Genomic DNA, 16,402 nt, shown 5'->3' with positions numbered 1-16,402 from the left:
ATGACAAATAAGTCTTTTCCTATTTGGAATATGAAATATTAAAAATGCATTTATTCAGTATGACAGGGCAAAATTCCTGCATAATGGTCAAAACTGCCACCTCCCCCCCTCCCCCCCGGTATTTTATGCCACCGGAGTTAGTCTTGCTTTAGTCAATTCCCTGCTTCGGAGACGGAGGAAAGAGCATCGTTCTGCTGCGGCCACGGCGGACTGGCAGTGCTCGTCGCCGGAATTAACGCCGAAAATATCCCATTGTTGTTGGAGAAACGGTTGATTTTCAGTTACTTCCTGTTGATTTTGGGGTATTTTATGGGTCACTTGCTGTTTATTTTGCGTTTCAGAACAGGAAGTGACCTGGGAATCACCCAAATGAATAGGCATTGACATAAACTCAACAGGAAATGACCTGTAAATACCCCGAAAATCGGACCGAATGACTGTGATTGCTCTGGCTTTGAATGAACGAACGTTCCCAGTCTAAATGGATTGGGCGTCGAGCACCGTCAAATTTTGTTGTTGTTGTTATTATTAGCACCTTTTTAAAACGATATCTTCAATATCGATAACCTTTTGGGATACAAAGTATCATGATATATCACCATTTCGATATTTTATCACAAAGTTGTTGTGACCATAATTTCCTCATAGTTCCAAAGTACTGGGTTGAAATATCAGTGCACCTCTCTTCAGGTACAGCTCCAATGAGGACATGATAAAGCACCAACAAATGGCTTTTTTTCTACATGCGCTTGGCGCAATGACGCCACCAGTGATGGTCACGGCCCCCCGCATGAACTTGTTGGCCACCCCACTGGCCATTATAATGTGAGATTGTCGTAGTTATGGAACTCAAAATGTTGACTGGGCTGTTATGGACTATGCACATTAAATCATTAGTAAAATATACTTTGGTGTATTGGGTTATATCAGCAGGTGTGTCCTTAAGTCTTTCTGGTAGTTTTCTTCTGGTCTTTTTACTTCAACAACATAATAAAAACCTTAAATTATGGCTTTTAGTTTTGGTGTGCCATCCCAAGATTTTAAGTGGCCCCATCTGGCCACCTCTATGAAACATTTCTGCAGGCGCCACTGGCTCGGAGACCCTTATTGGGGAAACATTTGCAAGCACACCTTAGACCAGACATGTCCAAAGTGCGGCCCGGGGGCCAAATGCGGCCCGTGGTCAAATTTAATCTGCCCCCCAGCTTTTGTCATAAGATCAATAACGTCTGGCCCGCACACGGACTTAATAAATTGGTCAGCAGTGCAGCTACCAGCATATGAAGTAGCTTACACATTAAATGCTGATCCTCAATTACCCACTAAAAGGCAGCAGCCCTTCAAGCAACATTACCCCGTGTGACCCTTGACTTCCAATTTTCTAAAATGGCAACAATCAACAACAACAACAAAAAAAGTTGACTGCGACGGCCGACGCTTCAAGGATAGGTGGAAATTGGACTATTTCTTCACTAAAATATGCAACAACTGTGTCTGCCTCATTTGCAAAGAAACCGTCGCTGTTTTTAAAGAGTTTAATGTGAGGCGATATTTCCAAACAAGACACGCTGACATGTACGGTAAGATTACAGGGAAGATACGCAGCGAGAAATTGAAGAAACTTGAAGCTAGTTTAATTTCACAGCAGCAGTATTTCGCAAGATCCCGAGAATCGAAAGAGAACGCCACAAAGGCTAGTTGCGAGATTGTTGAAATAATTAATTAAAAAATAATAATAAAGTAAATGTGACACACAGAATGGCTTGCTAAAATTCGCTTAAATATATTGTTCTACATAAAGTACGTCAGCCAAGGTTGCCCCCCCATATTTTTACCACACCAAATCTGGCCCCCTTTGCAAAAAGTTTGGACACCCCTGCCTTAGACACTATGAAGACAGACTGATATACAACACCTGAAATGCTTTTTGGTGATGTGATTCTTTGAGAGGCTCACTAATGTTGCCCGCCCAAGCCAGCGGCCCAACTGATTTGATGCTTAACGACATGACCTTCACGTCTTGCCCCGCGCCACCCCAAGCCCCCAGGGTGACCCGCCCCTCTTTCCATCCGTGCGCCCCCCCACTATCTCCACACTGTAACGGCTCCTCTCCTCATCCGCTTTGTCTATACAAGGTGTTCAGTTGGTGTGATGGCTATTTACACTACATATTTTGTGATACTAGATGCTAGGTTGTACCATAGGTATGCCCGACTCTACTGTGCTTTCTGTCTGTTCAACACATGCATATTTTTAATCTTACCAGTGTTATAATCAAGTATCAAGGCGTCTTGTCCCAACATGAACTGGCCACTTCACCATCCTGAGGACAAGCCCTTGCTGACAGCTCACATTATAATTCATGAGTCCCCCACCCCATGCTTGTCCAACACATACACACACAACACACACACACAATCTCTATATTTAACCTTTGGTGCTTGTCAACACAGCAGAGGAATTGTAATGCATTCATCTCCAAGTATACACTGATGTGTCAAAGGCAGCCTGCAGCTATCTTGTATCTCTACACTTAGTTTTATTAGGTTATGAGTAACAATTGCTTGCCTTGATATCGATAGACTTTTTTTTTTTTTTGGCCTCTGACAATTGTTTGGTCGTCACTTCTCTTGGCTTTGAATAAGGGCTGCTACTTTTGAATACTGTGCTCATAGGCATATTCTGTTAAAACAAGGGTCTCATGCAATCAAATTTATCCCACTTTTTTTTTTTTTACTCCTTCTATTCAATCTGTAATCTAATCAATTTTGCAATGATTTAACTCATTGGCTGCCTTTGGTGGCAGTACCCTTCAGTCAACGCCTTACAGATAAACACTCTTTACTTTCTGCAGCATCCTTATTTGTTAGTGTCAGGACTCAGGAGTGGCTAAGCTAGCACAAGTAAATGGGGTTTGCGAGCATGCCAATATAAAACGATTTTAACAGATCTACCTGTTCAAATGAAGTCATGTCCCGGTGGCCGAAAAGTGTTATTGCATCTAATTGACTTTCCTATAGAACCTACCCACGTGACGTCACAACTCCGCTCTCCTGAATGGTACCGCCCACTTGTCCGTCAAAACATAGTGTTAACCTGTTACGGCTACGTACATTTCTCCTATTTACGGCGTGTTTTTCTGCTCCTTAACATTAATAATCAAAATGGTGAAGGCGTGTGTGGCTGTTGGTTGCACTAACAGAGAAGATGGAAGGAGAGACTTGAAGTTTTACCGTATTCCGAGGGATCCCGAAGACAGTGGGTCGAAAAACATCGATTTGGGCATCAAATATGGATCTGGCGACTGTATAGAACGAAGCTTTTCCACATAACGCCTTTTATGCAACACATCCAGTGAGTTTACGGCATCAGAAAGCACCGGGTCTTCCATGAAATGCATGTTAAATTGCTCGATCAATTGAAAACAATGCTAATACAGAGACAAAATGACGGACAAGTGGGCGGAACCACACAGCGAGCACGTGGTTTTGTGACGTCGGTGGGTAGGGTATATATATGGTGGAAAACACTCAGGTGACTTGAAGTTCCGAGTCCCCCAATTTGGCCAACTTTCAAAATTTTCCGATATGCACGCATGATACATCATTGGAAAGCTTAAAATCTCAATTTTATGGGGGAAGAACATTTTTGAACAGGAGGGCATTTTTTTAAAAAAATGTTTTTTTTAAATAGCAAAACCCTATCTGGAGGTGAGAGCATGAAAGAGCAGAATTAAAGACGCCATGACTTTAATGAGATATTATCGCATAATTACCTTGTTTTGATCCAAAAACTCCATGTAGCATGTATCACTGAGTGTCAAGACACAGCTGTGAATGGTCACAGCTGGATTTTTGGGGGATTTTATGGGTGACACATGAAGAAATCGTAGCCATCAAGGAGCGGTCGAGATTTTCTCTTTCATATATTTACCCTTTTAAATGTTTTTTTTTTTTTTTTTAATTCCAATTTTTTTTGTTTTGATTGATTATTTATCATCTAACACAGGGGTCCCCAAACTTTTTTCTGTGAGGGCCACATAACTTTTCCCTTCTCTGATGAGGGGCCGGGTCAGTTTGTAGCAGAAAAAGTGTGACGATTGCAGGAGTGCCCAAATGTAAAAATGTATTGTTTTTCAGAAAGCCACAGTCAAATAACCCTTTCTGGATTCTTCATGGAACAAAAGTAAATAAAATAAAAATAATAATAATATAACATAATATAATATAATATAATATAATAATAACACAATTAATTAAATAGATAATAACCAAATAACCCTCTCTGGGTTCTTCACTGAAAAAAGCCAGGAAATAAATAACACTATTGGGGGAAAAAAAAAAATGTTCAGTGGGCCGGACCAAATGTGGAGGTGGGCCGTATCTGGCCCGTGGGCCGTAGTTTGTGGACCCCTGATCTAACATATCAGAGAAAATGCGACAGGAACAAAAAAAATACAATTAAGCGATAGTTATGAGGTAGATATCCGTGACTTTTTTACAGACACCATTTTTTTCATTGTGACGGAATGTGTTTATAAGTTTAAAATATGCGAGTGACTAATTTCTTAGTCGTTTTTTTTTTTTTTTTTTTTTTTTTTACGAAATATTAGACATCAATTAATTGATTCCAAGCTAAAATGACAGTTTGAATAAGTAATTTATTACCTTCGTTTTATGGCTGGGTTGAAACAAAAGCGGTTGCGCGACGTCTGTAAATGGGGGTTTCCAGGGTACAACGGGCAAATTAAAAATAGTTTGGGGGCTTAATGCACCATGAATCTGCGATGGCAGCATATAGACATATTGTTCTATCAAACGCAACAGTTCTTTTGGCTTAAATACAGCAGTTTCTTTTAAAGAGGAGTGCAAGAGCAGAACCTGCTTTTTCAGTCTTGTCTGTTTTCGTCCATATGAATTTAAAATTAAGACTGCCAGTAAAATCTTTTCTATAAAAGTTGTAAAGCAATAAAACAAAAAAACAAAATGATTGAAATGAAAAAAAAAACAAACAAAAAAATTATAATGGCTCAAAATTATTTTTCGAACAGATCATGTGACTGGCACCTTAGACGGCCATTTTCTTTGCTTCGCCAAAACCACCTGACGACAGAAGAGGCAAGGTTGATGTACATAATTTTTTCACACCTAAGCTTTCAAAAGCGACAACAACTACTGAGCAAGAATCAAGGATCGAAGATGTGGACCATGAAACGCCTGAGAGTACCGCCAAATGGTCAGCGGAGTTTCAATTTGCCCCACTAAAGACGTTAATTGTACAACAGAGCCACCACCGAGCGTACCATAGTCTTTTTCTCCACTGGGTAAAACAGAAAAGCGCACGCACACACGGGCTGGGATGCCTGTATTTACGAACATTTATCTTTTAAGTTAATTTTATTGCTGACACTGCGTTTCGGGGTCATCAACATGTTTTGCCCAACCCCCATCATAAAAGTCAAACTCCACCTATGCATGTTGTGGTCAAAGAGTACAGTGCTTCAGGGTGATTGACTTGGGAGATGTGGAGTTCCTTTCGTTCCCAATTTTTCAAAAAAACCCCCAAAAAACAGCCTGTTCCCTGCAGAGCTGCTGGATTACAAATGTTGCTGCTCATACTACAATTTTTGACATGCAATGGTAATGGTTTGCAAATTGTGATAGTTTATACAGATGTCCTGTTCTGGGCAACCATATTGCTCAATGTGCAAGTGCGTGATGTCGTTGCTTGGTGAATTTCCAACAAAGACAGAAAGACATAGCTAATTTACCAATCAGATTTAACTTGTTTTGTTAGAGGCGAACAGTGATCGGAGCAACGCTCATTTACATATCAGAAATTATAGAGCCTGCTCTAGAAGCCAGGTGGTTTTTTTTTTTTGGTACCTTGGGTAAAAGTGATATCCTGTGTATTTTAAACCCAATCATCTTACAAATCCAATAAAAGGACATCTTACTTTGAGCATCAAACTGCCCCTCGAAGCCGAGCACAAAGCAGGATGAATGACACAACCGTGCAAAACAGTGAATCAACCAAAAAATTCAAAACACTTTGATTCTTATATTAATGTTGCACTCCTACTTTGAATTTTATCTGCTGCACATAAATTAATTGATCTTTGTTTTTTTGTGAAAGGCAAACATTTAATATCATTAAAAGGAAGTCAGATGGTCAGCAGCAATGTTTCTGTTCAAGATGCATCTAAATTGGACCAGAAGCTCTGGCAGTTGTATTTTGTATCAGCAGCTGCAGGCACGTTAGACCAGAAACTGAACTGGATGGCCTCAGTCCTCAGGCACCCCGCTGCACAGCAAATAAAATTTTCATTTTTCACAGAAACAAGCATGTGTCCACTAAATGTCATTTGAAACAAACTTGAGGAGAACTCACTGACCCACTGTCATTCTTGATATTATATCTCCTTTTTCGTTTACCTGGGATTGGCTGGCAACTAGTCAATCTGCAGTCCATGCCTCTTGCCCAATGTCATCTTGGACAGGCTTCATCTTATTTGTGACTCTAATGAGGATGCTGCTATGAAAAATGGATCTTTATTTTTGTCAGCATTACATGCCAGTGTGACCTCTATTCACTCACTCGTGGCTATGGTGTCACAATCAACCACATCGGAGAGAGTTTTGGCCTCAGGAGATTACTCTTCCGTCCCTATTTGTTTCTTTCAAACAAAAAAATCATCGCAGATATTCCTAAACCATGTGTTCTTTGTTGTATCCGAACAGTATATGGTGGAAAACACTCAGGTGACTTGAAGTTCCGCTCTGAAACCCCCAATTTGGCCAAATTTCAAAATTGTCCAATATGGATGTGTGGTACATAATTGGAAAGCTTAAAGTCTGTATATTAAGGGGGAACAAAATTTTTGAACACGAGGGGACTTTTTGACCCCTTAAAAGTAGGTCAAAAAAAAAAAAAAAAGGTTTTGGACACCCATCCTGGCACATAATAACTAACGAGCACTTCATGATGATCCCCCTTTGTCTACTCATTCTTTGATAATCAATATACATGCAGTAAGGCATGTAGGTGGATGTACATTAATAAGGAAATTGGTGTGTGAGTAAATGTAGATTTAATTTAGCCTTGTTTTATTTTGTAAATAAACATGGCTAAACGGGGAGTTTGCTGTATACAATAAAATAATGCAAACTGGTTAAACTTGAGAGTAGCCGAGATCTGTCATGACAGAACATCGCTTCAATGATATCTGGCGCCATCTAGCGTTGTGAATGGGTATAATGTCTGGACCGCAAATATAAGACGACCCCCACTTCAGTCTTATTTCAATGCAAAAAAAAACAGTCTTATATCCGGGCCAATATGGTAAATGATAATTTTACTGCATTCAGTTTTTGATTTGGCTTGATTTTAATCTATACAAAGAAAAAAAATTCTAGGGGAATTTTAGGAATTAAATTGCAATACCATAATATCTTAATTTTTGCAGTGGGCTTTTCAAATATTTTTTCAATTATGATTAAATAATGACAATGGAAAATACTGAGAAAAAGGCTCCTTATGCATAAAGGGCACATGTAAATGTGAGTACATAACACTACATATTTATTGTATTTATCCTTGAAGCCTAGGACCTAGACTTTATGATTTAAGCATCTAATGCAGGGGTCCCCAAACTACGGCCCGCCTCCACATTTGGCCCGCCCCCCTGAACAATACCAGAGAGAATTTTGATTTTTTTTTTTTTTTTCTCAATAGTGTTATTTATTTCCTGGCTTATTTCTGTGAAGAACCCAGAGAGGGTTATTTGGTTATTATCTATTTAATTAATAGTGTTATATTATATTATATTTTATTATTTTTATTTTATTTACTTTTGTTCCGTGAAGAATCCAGAAAGGGTTATTTGATTGTGGCTTTCTGAAAAACAATAAATTTTTACATTTAGGCACTCCTGCAATCGTCACACTTTTTCTGTTACAAACTGACCCCGGCTCCTCATCAGAGAAGGGAAAAGTTATGTGGCCCTCACAGGAAAAGGTTTGATCTAATGTCTAATACAAGGGCGTAGGTTTGGTCTCAACATTGGTAGGGACGGTACAACAGCATAATTTGCATGTACGCTTTTTGCTCGGGATGGGACATTAATAAGAACAAACAAATTAGATGAACGGGGTCAGCTACATTTCACACGAATATGAACTTAATTGATATGCTAAATCGGGTGCTCATTACGTCGATCGCAACGCTAGTGTGGGTAGTTCGCGGCATCCCCCCCCAAAAAACAACAACAAAAAGTTTTTTCTTTTCATGTACATAGTTAATTATGATTATGTTATATATTAGGTAATGCAGCACCTATCTCTCTATCTCTCTCTAAGTAGCTTCTTGCTCACGTTTTTCTGGTTCTATAGTTTCCAGCAGAGTTCACAAATTTCTCACAATTTAATTAACGTTAACAGTAGAAAACACAAACAGAAGGACACTTCTCTCAAAGCAGCTTCCTACTCAAGTTTTGCATGTTCGCAAGTTCACAGTTTAATGTTATGATAACTCTGATGCAGGTCAGACTTCCAGTAGCAAAATTATTGGTGTGTTTCCAACCTCTACAACGCTGGCATCTTTTTAAATTACTCACAGTGGCTGCTGCTGGCCGAAAAAAAAACTTTCTAATATACTTCGTCTTCAAAGCGGGTGGAGGAGGTGGCATGTTGTCGACATGTATTCCTATCGGGGCTATGTGAATGTGATCATGCGTGTGTGTGTGTCGGGGGTGGGTCAAGTCATCAGCCAATCAAACGTGTGTTTGGGGGAGGGGGAATGGAACCGGTGCATTCAGCAAGTGAAAAGGGGTAAATGTAAGTTTGAACATAATGAAAATAATTCACTTGATAATGGTGGGGTCAATTCTTAAAACATATGGGAAGACAATTTTAATCACATGTATAACTGAACTCATTATTCAATGCATATAAGGTTGCTTAAAGTGTGGTGGGGACAATCTTAGCCTCCTGAAAAGTTGGTGTTTTGTCCCTTCCGTCCCTATGCAACATTCGCCCTTGATCTAATACATCGATATAAACCCATAATAAGCAATCCAAATGGCAAAAAGGGTCGAAAAGATAATGGACAGCATGCTAGTCAGTTAGCCTGCTGTGTCCATAATTCTCGCACTAGTTTTCGACTGCAATGTATGTCTTTTCTGGCTTTCTGGTAACTCGAGGTGAGAGCATGAGAGAGCATAATTAAAGACACCATGATTTTAATGAGATATTATCGGGTACTTAACTTGTTTTGATCCAAAAACTCCATGTAGCATATATAACAGAGTGTCAAGACACAGCTGTGAATGGCCACAGCCGGACTTTGTGGGGATTTTATGGGCAAAACACGGTAATATAACAAGGGTCGCGATGTACGTAGATGTCACAGACAACAAGATTTTCTTTTTCAAATACTTACCCTTTTAAATGTTTTTTTTTTCATTTTTGTTAGTTAGGATCAATTATTTATCATCATCATACAACTAAGCGATAGTTATGAGGTAGATATCCGTGACCTATTTACAGAAACTATTTTTTTTCATTGTGATGTAATTTGTTTAAAAGTTTAAAATATGCGAGTGAATAATTTAAAGTCGTTTTTTGAAGTTTTTTTTTTATTTTTTAAACTAAATATTAGACATCAATTAATGATTCTAAGCTAATAAATATGTTAACTTCTTTTTATGGCTGGGTTGAAACAAAAGCGGTTGCCTGTAAACGGGGGTCTCCAGGGTAAAACGGACAAATTAAAAATAGTCCGGGAGCATAATGTGCCATGAAACTGCTATGGCAGCATATAGACATATTGTTCTATCAAACACAACAGTTCTTTTAAATAAAATACAGCAGTTTATTTTAAAGAGTGGTGCAAGTTTTCCGCCAAATGCATTTTAGCTGTAGTGAACAGTACTTCAGCATCACTTGCTGAAGTGGAGTCACAAAACTAGGGCTGTCCCAAAGGACTAATTTTCTCCCGATTAGTCAGCCGACTATTTTTACGATTAGTCGACTAATCTAATATTTTTTTTTTTTTTTTAAAATATTTTTTAAACTAATTTAGCAATGAAATTTTTGTTGACGCTTATCAATTTAAAAAAAAACATATTCGAACACTCAAATCATTTATTAAAGTACAAATAAACACGTAAATAACAATAATAAATCACAAATAAACAATGAGTTCAAATGCTGATAGAATTAACTAGTGTAGCATCCCGATTGAAAAGATGGTCTCTTAAACTGATGGTTTACAACTTTTATTCCATCCTTGATGTAAACACACCGTAAGAGCTACGGCGCACACAAATAAAGCAACACAATTAGAAATTAACAGAAACTTTTCAACTTTTTCCTTTTAAACCTTATTTATATATCAATGAATTGCCTATATGAATTGCCTTTACCTTATTACCTTATCATTGACAATCTCTCCCTTGAGTGCAATCACTGTATATACTGTATATATTTATGACCTTTTAACCTTATATAATTTTCTATACCATAAAATAAACCATAACATGAAATAAACCTTTCAATTAGCATTAAGAACAATACTAATAGCACTTATAGGCCCAATGTCAATGAAACATTATTATTTAGTAAGGCGACAGCCCCCTCTGGTGTACAAAAAATGAAAGAAAAAAAAAAAAACTTACAAACTGCGTGAAGGCGCTTGAGGTGTTTATTCACGGCCGACGTGCAGCTAAGCTTTGCACTGAAGAGACAGGACAGAAGAGTGTACTCTCCTTTGTTTCTTTGAAATTAGTCAATGTTTTGGACACTCTGGTGCGCTTTTTTTGGCTTTGTGCCGCTTTCCCTGCTTGCAAACAGAGCATCCGACATTCTAACTTTCCACGCATATATTTTTTTAACCCTTCATTTACCGTCGACGGCATGTTGTGCTCGTCGACGGATTTACGTCATCGATGATGTCGACTACGTCGACTAGTCGGGACAGCTCTACACAAAACTTCTTCCACCACTTGACTGCAGTTAAGCACAAGGACTGATGACGTAAATATCATCGCGGGCTGATCATCATTTCTTCTTTCTTCGCAGTGCACAAAAAGCGGGAAACAAACATCGCAATTATCAACATGGCAGACTGGAAAGATAGCAAAATTAAACTGTAAACATAACTAAATTAATTTGCTAATGGATTTTACAGCCGAGGAAGAGACAGTCCGTCGTCCATCTTTGAATGTGTGGTTAATTTTGTCGCCGATGCAGACCATAAATGACGTAATGCCCGGGTTAATAAAATCCCAGGGGGGTTTGGGTCCAGTTTAGAGCGCATTGTGCAATAGTCGATCCTCGAGCTGATAAAGGCATGACTGGCCTTTTCCAGGTCAGCTCGGGGCTGGAATGGCTTGACTGTCGAGAGAAGTCGAAGTTGAAAAAAGCTCAGCCTTACAACTGAATTAATCTGCTTGTCAAAAAATAGTCCGTCATCAAAAATAGCTCTGTGGTTTTTCACGGTTGATGAAAACTGTGGTGTTAAGGGTCCAAAATCGTCTGACGTGAAATGGATTGGATTTCTATCACTGCCAATGGAAGCCAATGAGGTAAAGAAGTCTAAAAGGCGTAAGTGTAGCTGAGATTAATATTTGTATTATATAAGTGCTTAATGTTTCCACACTTTTGATTTATGAAAGATCTGTCTCTGACACTTCCGTCAAGAGACTGTACAGACCAGATGTGCAGAAGAAAACATTGCTTGAGCCAGCGCCTGTTCAATTTTAAAACTCTGCTGTCCAATACAACTGATTGTCTTACAGCTGTCCTGGAATAGTTTCTCAATTCTTTATTGCAAAATTCAAGCCCATGTGGCAAATTGCTAAACGTTCACTCTGTCAATCTTTCCTCATCAAAGCAAAGAAACAACATATTCGTTAAATTGCCATTGAAATAATGATGACATTTTCACGACTCTTCATTGAAAAAAAGTTGCTGTTCAATAAGTTTGCTTCACAGCTGTCACGGATCTGTGTTTTTTCCCCTTCCTTTGTTACGAGAATGAAGCCAATGTGACAAGATTGTTTGGCTCAACGTGTCTGTGGAATAGACACTCAAATTGATGGATAACTTGTGTCCGAGCTGACCCTTTAATGATCCATGTATTTTCTGTGGTGCCCTTCACACACCTAATAGAAATGTGTGTGTCAGTCTGCCCTTGATCCGATTGTAGCTGTGATCACAGGATGTGTGACTGATGTCTTGTTGGAATGATTCTGCTCGACGAATGAGTGACCAGCAGTCACCGCTCAACCATGGATGCAGTCACTCACATGGAGTTGACTCGGTATGCTTCAGAATCTAGCAGACTAAAACGCTGCCAAACGATACCTGCTCGCCAAGGAATCTGTACTGTAGAACTGCTAATGATTGCTTAAACAGTGAATGAGGGATGCAAGGAAATGAAGGGTTTGACGTTTTAAATTTGAAGCCTTGGGAACAATAATAACCAATTGCCGGTGCCTGCCAAGTTGATCAGCTAATGACTGAGGATACAATTGAGCGAGTTATTTTATATTTAGCCTTGAAATCTTAAAAATATAAATAAACATTGAGCTTCTCGAAGCATTTGAGGAAATTTAGGATTTAAAAAAAATCTGAGAAAATGGTTATAAAAGATACGTTTGCCTTTCAAAGGTCATTTGCAAGCATGCTTTTTTAATAAACTTTTTATAAACTTAGCAAAAATTACACAGTGCAGTGTGCTGTGTATTGTGATCAAAGTCAAATTAGAAATACATACATACTAGTGTAAGCGGATATTACGGGGGGGCAGGGCCAACTACACGGGAAAACGAATATGCTGGGGGGAGTGAAACAATTATTTGACAGGACAGTACCATCAAATTAATTTGAAATGATATTGTTATAGCTGTCTTGGAATAATAGTGATACATTTGCAGTGTAAACAATTATTGGAGGCAATTATAAACATTTAGAAGGGCTCTGCTCATAAGCGGAGTTTAATGGGGGGACTGGTGGCCGAAAAGTGTCATTGGATGAAATTGACTTTCCTATATATATATATATATATATATATATATAAGTTGTAAAGCAATGAAACTGCAACAAAAATGAATGAAATGATGAAAAAAAAATTTTTTTTATATTGGGTCACAATTATTTTTCGAACAGATCATGTGACTAGCACCTTAAAGGTAATTTGCTTTGCATATAATTTTCAACAAAAAAAATTAGGGGAGGACAATTTCATTTTTCAAATGATTTTTTCCTTTGATTGAAATTTTTTTTTTTTTTTGATTGAAGCAACTTTTTTGGGGGACTGAATGATTTAGACACAAATGTCCTACCCATAATATGGCCCAAACACAAAAAGGATTGCTTCAATCAAATAAAACTTTTTCAATGAAAAATTAAGTGTTCAAATGCAAATTTTTCAATCTCAAGTATTTTTTGCATTCAAAAACGTTTTCTATGATTTAAAATTTTCTTTGATTGAAGTGATTTTTCCTTTTGAAAATATAATTTTTTTGAAGCAACTTATTTTTTGATTGAATAATAGACAAAAATGTCCTAGCCAAAATGTGGCCCAAACACAAATCAACATTACTTCAATCAAAAAAGCTGCTTCATTCAAAAACAACAACAACAACAAAATCAAAGAAAAATAGCTTTCACATGCATTTTTTTGTTTCAAATTTATTTTTGCATTCAAACACATTTAAAATGTTTTTTTTTTTTTATTGAAGCGACTTTTTTTTTTTTTAATTGAAAATATATATTCTGATTGAAGCAACTTTTTTTTTACTGAAGCAATTTTTTTTTTTTTTTGATTGAATAATAAAGACACAAATCTACCTCTGTTATGCTCCGCCCAGGGGATACAATTTTTGACTGGGGTAACTACATTGGCACGACACCGGCTGACGTACCATATTCAATGGTTGACGATCTGGCGAAAAGTATTGCCTAAGCAGATCAGGTGTTCGACCTCCACCGTCCGGTTCCTCGTAGCGGCAGTCTACGATTCCCTCCCCGGCCCAGCAAACCTCCATGTGTGGGGGAAGAGCGAGATACCCTCCTGCTCCCTTTGCTCCGGAAGAGGCTCCCTGGAACATCTCCTCAGCAGCTGCCCAAAGTCCCTGGCTGATGGTCGCTATCGCTGGCGCCACGACCAGGTACTCAAAGCAGTTGCCGAGAGTATAGCCTCCTCATCAGCTCTAGAAAACACCATCATGCTCCAAAGAAGGCCATCCCCTTCATCAAAGCTGGAGAGAGACCCCGTGCACGTCCACAGATAACAACAGGACTCCTCCACACAGCCCCTGATTGGAAGCTCCACGTTGACCTGGGAAAAAGCTGAGGTTCCCCCAGCACATAGCAACAACATCGCTTCGGCCAGACATGATCATCCTCTCAGAGGCTTCAAAACACCTGATCATGCTGGAACTCACCATGCCCTGGGAAGAGCGGATTGAGGAAGCCAACGAGAAGAAACGGGCCAAGTATCAGGAACTTGTGGAGGAGTGCAGGGGAAGGGGCTGGAGGACTTTCTATGAGCCCATAGAAGTCGGCTGTCGAGACTTCGCAGGACGCTCCCTCTGTAAAGTCCTTGATCGCCTGGGAATCACAGGGGTGGCCAAGGAAAGGGCCATTCAGTCTCCAAGTGAACCTGCAGAGAAAGCCACAAGGTGGTTGTGGTTGAAGAGGGCAGATCCGTGGGTTGCCAGTTGCGAGACCCGAAACACCCAATGAATCCTAGATACATCACTGATGATGTGTCCCAGTGCATCCAGGAGATGTATCTTTCAAGTAATGAAAGCGATATGTTGTTCAAACATAAAGCAACCTTTTTACTTGAGTGCTAGATGAAGTTTCAGGAAAAAATCGATATAAATGCACTTAATGTCCATTTTGATTAGATTTTTCCAAAGTGATACACAAATATCGCAATAATCGTCTTCTAGTGTAGTATCAGAATTAATCTGGATCAAATTGTGTCATATGAATCGTGATACGAATCGTATCACCAGATATGAGGCAATACACACCCCTATTATACTACGGTATATTATATACAATGTTGTCAGTAATGTGTTGTCACTGTAATCTGATTACTTTCTTTCAGTCACGATCATTGTCACTGTAATCTGATTACTTTCTTTCAGTCACGAGTAGGCCTGAACGATATTGGAAAAAACTATTGTTGCGATTTTTTTTAGGTTTGCAATATATTGCGATATTATATTGCGATATTAAAAAAAAAAAGATCTATCTTTTTTAAAGAAATTTTCACTAAATGACTTGAATAGCTGTTTGGAAATACTTTACATAACACACCGTGACCACAGTGTATTCATATAATACCGTTTAATTTGTGAATGATGAAGATTTCTGTATGAAGGTATCCAGGAAGTCATGTCTGCACAAAATAGATCATTTATTGAATACAATATTTTACACTTCAACAGCAGCAAATACATTAAATGATAAATAAAAGAGCAGGTGCATTAGTCCCCTAAGTTTTTGACAAAATATAACAATAAATAAAAACTTCTGTAAAATAACAACAAAGTTGTCAACATATTTGAACAAAAATATTAAATATGACAAATAAAAGAGTTGTTCACAAACTATAACAATAAATAAAAACCTCAGTAAAACAACAAAGTTGTCAACATATTTGAACAAAAATATTAACTATGACAAAAGAGTTCACAAACTATAACAATAAATAAAAACCTCAGTAAAACAACAAAGTTGTCAACATATTTGAACTTAAATATTAAATCTGACTAATAAAAGTGCAAGTGCATTAGTCCCCTGAGTTGTTTACACAAAAATATAACAATATAAAACTGCAAAACGGCAACAAAGTTGTAAAAATATTTCAACAAAAATATTAAGTATCAAAACTTTATGTGCAGCTGTACTATATATAGTTATTTGAAAAATACGGTTTACAATAAATTTAAATATAAAAGATACAAACTCAACTGAACTTGTAAATAATTGAACTGAATAACTGCAAATAACTCTGATGAATAACAGAACCATTTTAACTCCCAAATTTCCTGCCTTCCTGATAGCTGTCACATGAATAAAAAGAAGAAAAGACATTCCTTCAGCTGTGTTATGTATTTGTCTGCATATCGTCCACCTTCCTTGCTCAGCAATTCTCAACTGGGTCTCATAGGTTTTTGGCCAAGACTATTAGTTTATCCACTATAGCAGGCTTGAGACAAGAACGTTGGCACGTAACAATGTTCCCACCTGTGCTAAAAAGCCTCTGATGGGGAGCTCGTAGCAGGAATGCATAGATACCTGCGTTTTAAATGGTCCCACATGTTTGACAGATTACTTCTTGTTGAGGCAACCATGGCGAGGCACTGTCGACAGGGCTGTTT

At 38.2% G+C, this 16,402-nt stretch overlaps 1 long non-coding RNA gene across 1 annotated transcript in view; it reads left to right on the top strand.

Moving 5' to 3' along the window:
- LOC130921321 (uncharacterized) overlaps window positions 1–16,402 on the top strand; it is a 97,818-nt gene that overhangs the window by 34,561 nt on the left and 46,855 nt on the right. The gene's annotated exons all lie outside the window — the stretch shown is intronic.

This window comes from Corythoichthys intestinalis, chromosome 9, assembly GCF_030265065.1.
Source record: "Corythoichthys intestinalis isolate RoL2023-P3 chromosome 9, ASM3026506v1, whole genome shotgun sequence".
NCBI classification, from domain to species: domain Eukaryota; kingdom Metazoa; phylum Chordata; class Actinopteri; order Syngnathiformes; family Syngnathidae; genus Corythoichthys; species Corythoichthys intestinalis.
The sequence above is the reverse complement of the archived record's forward strand: the minus strand, read 5'-3'. Positions and strand labels throughout refer to the sequence as shown.